General features: G+C 38.0%; 1 protein-coding gene across 1 annotated transcript in view; it reads right to left on the minus strand.

Annotated features, from left to right (window-relative positions):
• The window catches only part of ZNF143 (zinc finger protein 143), a 49,097-nt gene that overhangs the window by 31,813 nt on the left and 7,662 nt on the right, over positions 1 to 9,622 (minus strand). The window lies entirely within an intron of this gene.

Consider the following 9,622-nt stretch of genomic DNA (forward strand, 5'->3'; position numbering starts at 1 on the left):
TTGAGATTTAGCTGTTACTCTTGTTGCATGTCCTTGTAAGACAATCTAGGTAAGAAAAACAGTACGTTTAAATTACTGTATTTATACAGAAATAAGATAGATGACATTACTATTTTCAGAATTAAAACGGTAAAACTGTAATGTGGGAATCCAGACTCAGGTCATCACTTTACCAAGATTCTATCACTTTGTTTTTTGGTTTTTTTTTTTTTTGTCCTTTTTGAGACCGGCCGCACTGCGCTCAGCCAGTGAGCGCACCAGCCATCCCTATATAGGATACGAACCCGCGGCAGAAGCGCTGCTGCGCTCCCAGTGCCGCACTCTCCCGAGTGCGCCACGGGCCCGGCCCAAGATTCTATCACTTTGACTTGGGTTAATTTTATTCCATGGCTGAAGTAAATGGCTCTGGAAGTCAAAAGGAGAGCCATAGGAATGCACACCTAGGGCTCACAGATCTATTCCCACTCTAGAAAATCAATGCAAGTAGCATCTCCATTGCATTGTATGCAGGTATTCTTTGACATACTCAAGGGATATACCTGTATCTATATTACCTGTATCTAAATGATTTTTAAGGACATGTGTCCTAAAAACGTCAAAAGCATTTTCAATTTCAAAAGGATTTCAAAAGCGATGAAAAAGAGGGGATTAGGTCATTTAAGTCATCTGTAGGAAACATCACAATCCATATGATCCTGCTCTGAACATATTCAGTAGATCATCATTTTTCTGGGATGCAATACCACAAGAATTCAAACAACAGCACTGATTTTAAAGGCTTTTTAAAGATGACCACCTAGGGCCGGCCTGTGGCTCACTTGGGAGAGTGTGTTGCTGGTAACACCAAGGCCATGGGTTCGGATCCCTATATAGGGATGACCGGTTAGCTCACTTGGGACAGCATGGTGCTGACAACAACAAGTCAAGGGTTAAGATTCCCTTACTGGTCATCTTTAAAGAGAAAAAAAAAAAAAGATGATCACCTAAAACTTGAAGAATGATGTTTTCTTCTGTGCTGAGTGTGTTGCAACATCCCATCTGTGCACACTGTCATACATGGGTCAGAAATGACTCTGCCAGATGTTTTATATTGTAAAGATTTTAAAATAATTGAGCAAAGATCATCATGACTGAGGAGATACTACAGACACTACAGGTTGAAAGAGAAATGTGAAAATAAAAGGCATAACAGAATTAAGCAGATGACCCTCATGGCTTTTTTCCAAAAAGCTGTTAGAATCTCTGATTTCCGTTAAAAAGAAATATCTTATTTCCATAAGAGATTCTTCCACACCTCACAACACACAGATCAACATGGAGTTTTTGGTAAATTCAGAATTTACCAAAAAAAGTTTCATAAACTTTTTTTAAATTGCATCATGTTTTTATCCCCATTCTTAAGGAAATGAGTGCGCTTTATAGAATCTGATTTCTAATGTGGAAACTGATAAACAAAAATTATTTTTATTTACATTGCTAAATATTTAGGTTCTAAAATAATGTGTGTTTCCCCCATTTCCAGATAAACCCAGATATTTTTGATCTGCACAAAATTATGACTTAATACACTTAATTCATTTATATATTTGTGTTAAATAAAATGTTTTTCTAGGGTAGATGCATTTGTTTCTGTTGTTTTGTTTTGTTTTTGGTGGCTGGCCAGTATGGAGATCCAAACCCTTGATCTTGGTGTTATAACACCATGCTCTAACCAACTGAACTAACCGGCCAGCCTAAGGTAGATACATTTTAAAAGCTTCTTTCTTTTTTTTTTTTTTTCTTGTCTTTTTCCGTGTCCGGCAACGGATCGCAACCCTCAGTGTTGCCCCTGTACCGGACTGGGACCGGCAACGGGATTGCAACCCTCGGTGTTGCTCCCGCGCCTCGCTCAGCCAGTGAGCGGGAACCACTCTGTATGTGGGATCCGAACCCTCGGGTGGGAGCAGCGCCGCCGCGCTTCCCAAGCGGCGCACTATCCAGTGCGCAACCGGGCCGGCCCCTTAAAAGCTTATTTCTTACCATACTGTATATGGCAAAATAGCTTTCTAAAAATCATTCTATTCTTCTGGAAGAAAGCTATCTAAACTCTGGGAATGGGTCAGGTCCTCACCATTCTGGGTAATGATCGACTACAGTATTATACATGTTTAAATGGTAATGGGAGACAATGGAGGAGTTACAGAGGCTACAATGAGGGTGGGGGGACTGAGAGGGACTCTGCATTAGATAACAGTATAGAAGATGTAGATTTTTTCCTTGCAACTGTTAAATCAACTGAAAAACAAGCAGTAGATCTCAATGTAATGTAATTGCTAAATTACAAGCTATTAATTTAGCCATGCCCGGGCCGAGCCTGTGGCACACTCAGGAGAGTGCGGCACTGGGAGCGCAACAGCGCTCCCGCCGCGGGTTCGGATCCTATATAGGGGATGGCCGGAGTGCTCACTGGCTGAGCGCAGTGCGGTCGGTCTCAAAAAGGACAAAAAAAAAAAATTTAGCCATGCCCATGTACTGTGGCGTACCTGTGAAATGTTGCAGACCACAATTTTCAGAATGAAGGTGGACCCATGTTAATAAAATATTTACATAAAAAGTGTGCAAAATTCTCAATGGACACGGAAATGCTTACATACTGAAAGTGTCTATATGAAGAATAATATAATTGCATGTCTTCTCTGCCTAGGAAAATCCATCTCTCTACACCTATGAGGCCTGTTCTCATCATTCCAAACAGAGCTGATTCTTAAGTTCCTCAGCATACACGTAATATTTAGTGTATATCACTGGCATGGCACTTGAGCCAACTTATTTTAATATTTATATTTCCTTCTCTTCCCTACTAGTCTAACAGCTCCCTGAGGTCAAGGACTATGTCTTATGTATATTCATAACACACTGATAGGTTCACACCAAAATTGTCACAAGACATAAAAGGATTTATATCGCTACAATATGTGAACAGAATTAAAAGGAACCAAGTCTTTTTTGGAGTGTTAAAAAGGTTCTAAAATTAAGATTGTGATGATGACTGATCAATTTTGTGAATTTTCTGAAAACCACTGAGCTGTACACTTAAAATGGGTGAGTTTTATAGTAAGTGAAATATATCTTAAAACTATAAGGAAAGGAAATAAAATAAAAGATAAGTGGAATAAGTTTCTATCTCAAGAAACAGAAGAACCGCCATGTATCCTTTACAAATAAGCTATATTTTAAAAACTTCACTATTATTAGTTTTTCATGAATTATAGCAGGAGTACAAGTACATTGGAGGAATCTGGATACCGCAGTGAAGAACAAAGGGAAAAAGTTTAAGTGAACTATAATTCCACCATCCAAAGAAAACTACTGTTAACATGTTACATGTCTCCATTCAGTAATTTTTAATTAATTAATTATATTTTATTTTTTAAAAAAGATGACCGGTAAGGGGATCTTAACCCCTGACTTGGCGTTGTCAGCACCACACTCTCCCAAGTGAGCTAACCGGCCATCCCTATACAGGGATCCAAACCCATGGCCTTGGTGTTATCAGCACCACACTCTCCTAACTGAGCCACAGGCTGGCCCTTCCATTCAGTAATTTTTTAAATGCACATACAGTCATCCGCCGCAAAACAACATTTCAGTCAAACATGGACTGTATATTACAACACTGGTTTCTTAAGATTGTAATGGAGATGAAAAATTCCTTTTCTATTTTTAGATATGTTAAGATACACAAGTGCTAACCATTGTGTTACAACTGCCTATAGTATTCAGTACAGTAACATGCTGTACAGGTTTGCTTGTAGCCTAGGAGCAACAGACTATACCATATAGCCTAGGTGTGTAGTAGGCTATACCACCTAGGTTTGTGTTTGCAAAACCACAAAATCACCTAATGATGCATTTTCCAGAAAGTATTGCCATTGTTAATGGATGCATGACTTTATATTAAAGTGTAGTTTTACTTTAGCAGAATTGGCTTTAGGCTTTATATGAATTCCAAAGGCAGATTTTAATTTAAAATGAAACTCCAAATCAAAAGAAAAGAGTTCTTGCTATTCTCTCCTCCTCCTAAGAGCACCATGGAAGTGAGAGTGCTTACCACCACCCCAACTCTGACAAAGCCCAATAGCTCACACCTTCAGACTGGTTAGTGGCAGCAAATTATCCTAGAGGGTCCCACATCTGAATCTTTTCTCTTCCCTCCTAGACCAATTTACTAGAAGCTTCAATTCTGGCATAAAATATGTATCAAGAATCTGTCACCTAAGTTAATTAAATGAATGAAATTACACCAAATCCTAACCTATAATGACTATTGGAAATTTTTTTCAAAAAAGGTACCTGTTTCTGCTCCTGTTCTAATGTCTACAGTGGAGACTTCAAGAGCTCAGGGTGGTAACATAAGGGTCAGAAACTCCAGTTTAGGGAAAACTACTGAGGTCTCCGAATGTGTGCCTGTGGGGTGGTGACAACAGAATCTATTTCTAAGCCAGCTAATGTTCTAATGTCTACAGTGGAGACTTCAAGAGCTCAGGGTGGTAACATAAGGGTCAGAAACTCCAGTTTAGGGAAAACTATTGAGGTCTCCGAATGTGTGCCTGTGGGGTGGTGACAACAGAATCTATTTCTAAGCCAGCTAAAGTCACTAGCATTTGGAATGCTATGAGAATTATTAATAAGGGCTGTTTGCAACAAAACTGTTTCTACTAGTAACTAATTATCCAAAACAGACCTGTCTTAAAGTTGTTCTCACAAAGTAGAATAGGATGAGTTCCTGCAGCAACACCCAACTAGCAAAAGAAACCTCTTGAAAGAAAACTGAAATAGTAATGCCCTATAGCCATACAGTGCTTGCAAAATCTCCATCAGACCAAGGAAGACAGTCAAAAAGCCACTTTGGCTTTTATCTCAAGACACAGAATGTTTGGGTATGATGGGATTCCCTCCCCTCTTACTGGAAATGTTTCCTTGTAAAGCTCCAATTCTGGGCTAACAATGATCCTCTCCATTCCCAAATAAATGTTTTATTCTACTTGGAACCTACTTTGTGTCTACTACATTCTTCTTATCCTATCTCCAATCTAACCACCCCTTCCTCCATACTCCCCTAATAGTTTGTACCATGACAGACATTCTGAAATAAATGTTCAACAAATGATTGGTTAAATACCTACTTCATACAATAATAAATAAAATATAGTCCCTGCCTTAGTAGGGCTCTCATGCTAGCTACTGAAACTGTCCTATTAATGATGGGTTATAATAGGATATGATAATTGCTATCATAGGAGACCATGCAAAGTTCTAACAGGGGCAAAATGCAGAAGTGGGGAGTGCTATAGGTTAGTGCAAGCTGTCTAGAGGTAAAATTTGAAGGCTGAAGAAGAGGGGTAGGAAGAACTGTCCACGCAGAAAGAACAGTATGATCAAAGGCTTGGAAGTGTGTCCAGAAGTTGAAACTTAATATGAGTATTTTGTTTACATAACAGAATGAATAACATGAAAATGAAAGGGAAGTTCAGGACCACTTTTGAGAGGAGCTTTAGATGCCATTCTGAAGAATGAGCTTACATAATGAAGGCAAAGAAAGGCATTAAAATTTTTAAAGTAAGGGACTGGTCAAGATCAGCTCTGTGTTTTAGAAAGAGAACTCTGGTAATAGCGCAGAACACAATGAAAAGACAAAAGAGGCAAGGAGGCCAAAAGAAGTTTGTATAATCATAAACATGCAGGAAAAATATGATGAAAACAAGCCTAGGAAAATGACTATGGAATAGAAAACAATAGATTATTCTACAGGTATTTTAGGGGTACAAATGGACAGAATCCAAAATTCAAAAGCTAAGTGAATAGGCTAAAGCTCCTACAGGTACTTCAGGATCATGTTGTATTGGATATATTTACTTTTTGTCAAAGGAACAACAACCTGATATATTATGACAAGGGAAACATCTCAAGGACAATTTAGAAGATAACACCAGTGAAATACTAATCAGCTTCCAAAACCATGTACTGAAAATGACTTCATTGCTATTTTTGCTTAATGTATGTTCTGAAAATTAAAAGATAACCTTAGCTCTGCCATAAATTTACCATGTAACATTGTGCAAATCACATAGGGCTTGTTTGCCTATCTGTATAAAGAACGTACTGTACTAAATCAGTGGTGATTTTTTCCTTTTTGAAGGAATCAAAGTCCTTTCACAGATGAAATCTTTTTTTTTTTTTTTTGTCTTTTGTCTTTTTCCGGGTCTGGCAACGGGATTGCAACCCTCGGTGTTGCTCCCGTGCTTCGCTCAGCCAGTGAGTGGGAACCGGTCTGTATGTGGGATCTGAACCCTCGGGCGGGAGCGCCGCCGCGCTTCCCAAGCGGCGCACCATCCAGTGCACCACCGGGCCGGCCCCACAGATGAAATCTTATACACTATTTCCACTCTGTAAAACAGATAAAGGAATTGCTGTTGCTGGCCCACGCAGGTGTGGATAGCTCAGATCCCTGCAAGTCCCTAGAGAACTCAAAGAATCCTAGGACCCTCAACAAACAAAGTTTGAAAACCATTACACTGGATAGATAACCTAACTCCCTTCTGGCTTTAACATTAAAAGAAGGTACAAATCCCAGTGGAAAATACGTGTATAGAACCACTATGTTCTAAGGAGAATCCCAGTGGTAAATACAGGGCTGGGTCTAAGACTGAATTCCAAGGTGGCTTCAATAATAAAAAGGTTAACAACCATTTATTGAGGAGTTGCATTTATGTGATACACTGTGGGTATCACATGGGTGGATGCCATGGATATACAGTACATACAAAGCACTCACCAATGGCTACTCAATGAATCAAATATTATCTAAGAAAAATGAGACTCAGAGTGGTTAAGTAATGTAATTTGCCCATAGTCAAAAGCTGAGAAGTGAGATTTGAAGTAGTTTGGCTCTAGAGCCCAAGCTATTAACCCATCAAGCTTCAGGATGCTGTAGCTCAGCGGGGCAGAGCTTTGATAGTCATGGAGTGAGAGATGTGGCAGGACTGAGGATAACTGCTGCATTTTATTGTATGTTTCAGTACTTAAAATCCCACCTACTATAATGGCCCAATGCACATGGCAGATATAACTGTTATTATCTGATGTGTATAAACTGCACATTCAGATGTAAATGATTTATACTCTTTTCTTTATTATCCATTTCTGTTGATTATAACAGAATTCTTGAAAAATTAAAGAATTTAAAAAAAATATGTTCTCTTCGAAGAAATTAATCATAGAAGTGTGGCACCATAGGGACTTTTAGGGAACCATGGGAGACATCAGCAATGCCAGAAAGATTGGAAAAAAAATCAAAACCAAACAGATTTCTAACAATAATTATTATCAGCCAGAGGGTCCTCTATTTTTTATTTTTACTAATTTATACCATTTGGATTTTCTAAACATAAACATGATTACCTTTATTTTAAAAATACACACAATAGCTATATGTATAGTAAGATTATGGGTCATTTTGGGTTTTCTTCTTTGTACTTCTCTGAATTAAAAAAAAAAAACCTAAAAATATTATTTTTAAAAAATCCTTTGCTTTTGATTAATAATCACTGATCTAATACCTTTCTCTTAGAGATTAAAAAAAAGAGACTTAGAAAAGCAACGTTTACTTAGCTCAAGATCACACAGCTAGATAAAAGTACAGAAAATAAACATAAAATATGATGCACATTTAAACTGTCTATACTAAATAGGTTTTGGGGTAATTGTCCAACTCAGATTCTAGAAGATTCAGCCATCCTATTCATAGACCCTGATGACCATGAAAAAAGGCCTGGTATTCATTCTAATTTAATATGTAAAGAAAGCATCAACGATGATTAATATCTATATGATGCTTACAAATTTACAAATTATATTCTCATGTATGATCTAAAATATTAATCAAATGAAAATCTTATTTGGTCTTCATAACCTCATGAGATGGGTAAGGCAAAGATTATTATTTTCATTTAACAGAGAAGAAATCTCACATCTACAGAAGTTAAGTAACTTACCTAAAGTTACATAGCTACTATACAGTAAACAGTAGAAACTCAACTGAGATCCTTTGGTTATAAATGACATACTATTTCAATACCATGTTAAGTGGTATACCATGAAAGCAACGACAATAGTCATGGTCTCCCCAAACACACACCGCCCATCATCTTTACAGTGCTTAACGGAACACATGGGTATTCTTAAGAGATTATTTTAGAACAGGGTTTTCAAATTCAGCACTATTGACATTTTCAGCAGGATAACTCTTTGTTGTGGGAAGCTGTCCTATGCCTTGTGGGACATATTACCCACTAGATGCAAGTAGTACTACCCCAGTTGTGACAACCAAAATCGTCTCCAGACGTTGTCAAATGTCCTGGGGCAAAATTGCCTCCACATGAGAACCACTGCTTTTGATACTCTAGGACTTTCTTCTCATGTGAAATTTGGTTTCACGTCAGAGATCAGCTCAGTGGCACAACTAGCATGTTTACGTTACAGATGAAAGAAAAAGCTCTAAACTATAAATATCACAATGAAATAAATCTAGAGCTCTGAAAAGACTGTTTACAAAAAATCTATTCCATTAGCTACCAACCTCCTTATTTTAGAGTTCAGCCAGACACAGACACTTACAAGTTCATAAGTAACTACTACCAGAAGTAGAAGGAGCATCAAGAGACAAGCCCACTATGCTTATTTGCTATGATCCTTTCAGGATATTCTGGCTTTTTAATACCGTGTACTCAGCCCTCAAACTCAAATATGGTACTCAATTCTTTTAGAAAGGTGGATTTATGAAGTTCTGGCCCAGCATTAATGGAGAGAGATATAATGAGTCACAAATACAAGCCATACATGAAACTTAAAATTTTCTAGTAGCCACATTGAAAAAGTAAAAAGAAACAGGTAAAATTAATTTTAGCATTACTTTATTTAACCCAGTATGTCCAAAATATTATCATTTCAACATGTAACCAATGTAAGAAATTATTGATGAGATATTTTACATTCTTTTTTTCATACTAAGTCTTCAAAATCCACTTACAGCACATCTCAATTCGGACAGCCACATTTCAAGTGCTCAATAGCCACATGTGGCTAGTGGCTACCGTATTGGACAGCGCAGGCAGATCTAGTCTGTAAGGAAAAGGTACAAAGGGCAAGGGAGAAAAAGCTACAGTCAAAAAAAAAAAAAAAAAAAAAGAATCCTATTCAACTGTCTTCTAATTCTTTCACTATTGTTACCAATACCAGATGGTTATATGTCTGCAAATAAAGAGTAATGAGGCTTTTTATGATTTTGCTTCAGCAGTTCCAAATTCCTAGTTATGTTTCTGGGTTCAGAAATTAATGACTGAGGGTCCGGCCCGGTGGCGCACTGGATAGTGCGCCGCTTGGGAAGCGCGACGGAGCTCCAGCCCGAGGGTTCGGATCCCACATACGGACCGGTTCCCGCTCACTGGCTGAGCGAGGCGCGGGAGCAACGCCGAGGGGTCCCAGCCCCCGTCGGACACCGAAAAAACCCAAAAAAAAAAAAAAAAAAAAAATTAATGATTGTTGTTAAAAGGTTTTTTTTTTTTTTTTTTTTTTTTTTTTTTTT

This window comes from Galeopterus variegatus, unplaced genomic scaffold, assembly GCF_000696425.1.
Source record: "Galeopterus variegatus unplaced genomic scaffold, G_variegatus-3.0.2 Scaffold1297, whole genome shotgun sequence".
Taxonomy (NCBI): domain Eukaryota; kingdom Metazoa; phylum Chordata; class Mammalia; order Dermoptera; family Cynocephalidae; genus Galeopterus; species Galeopterus variegatus.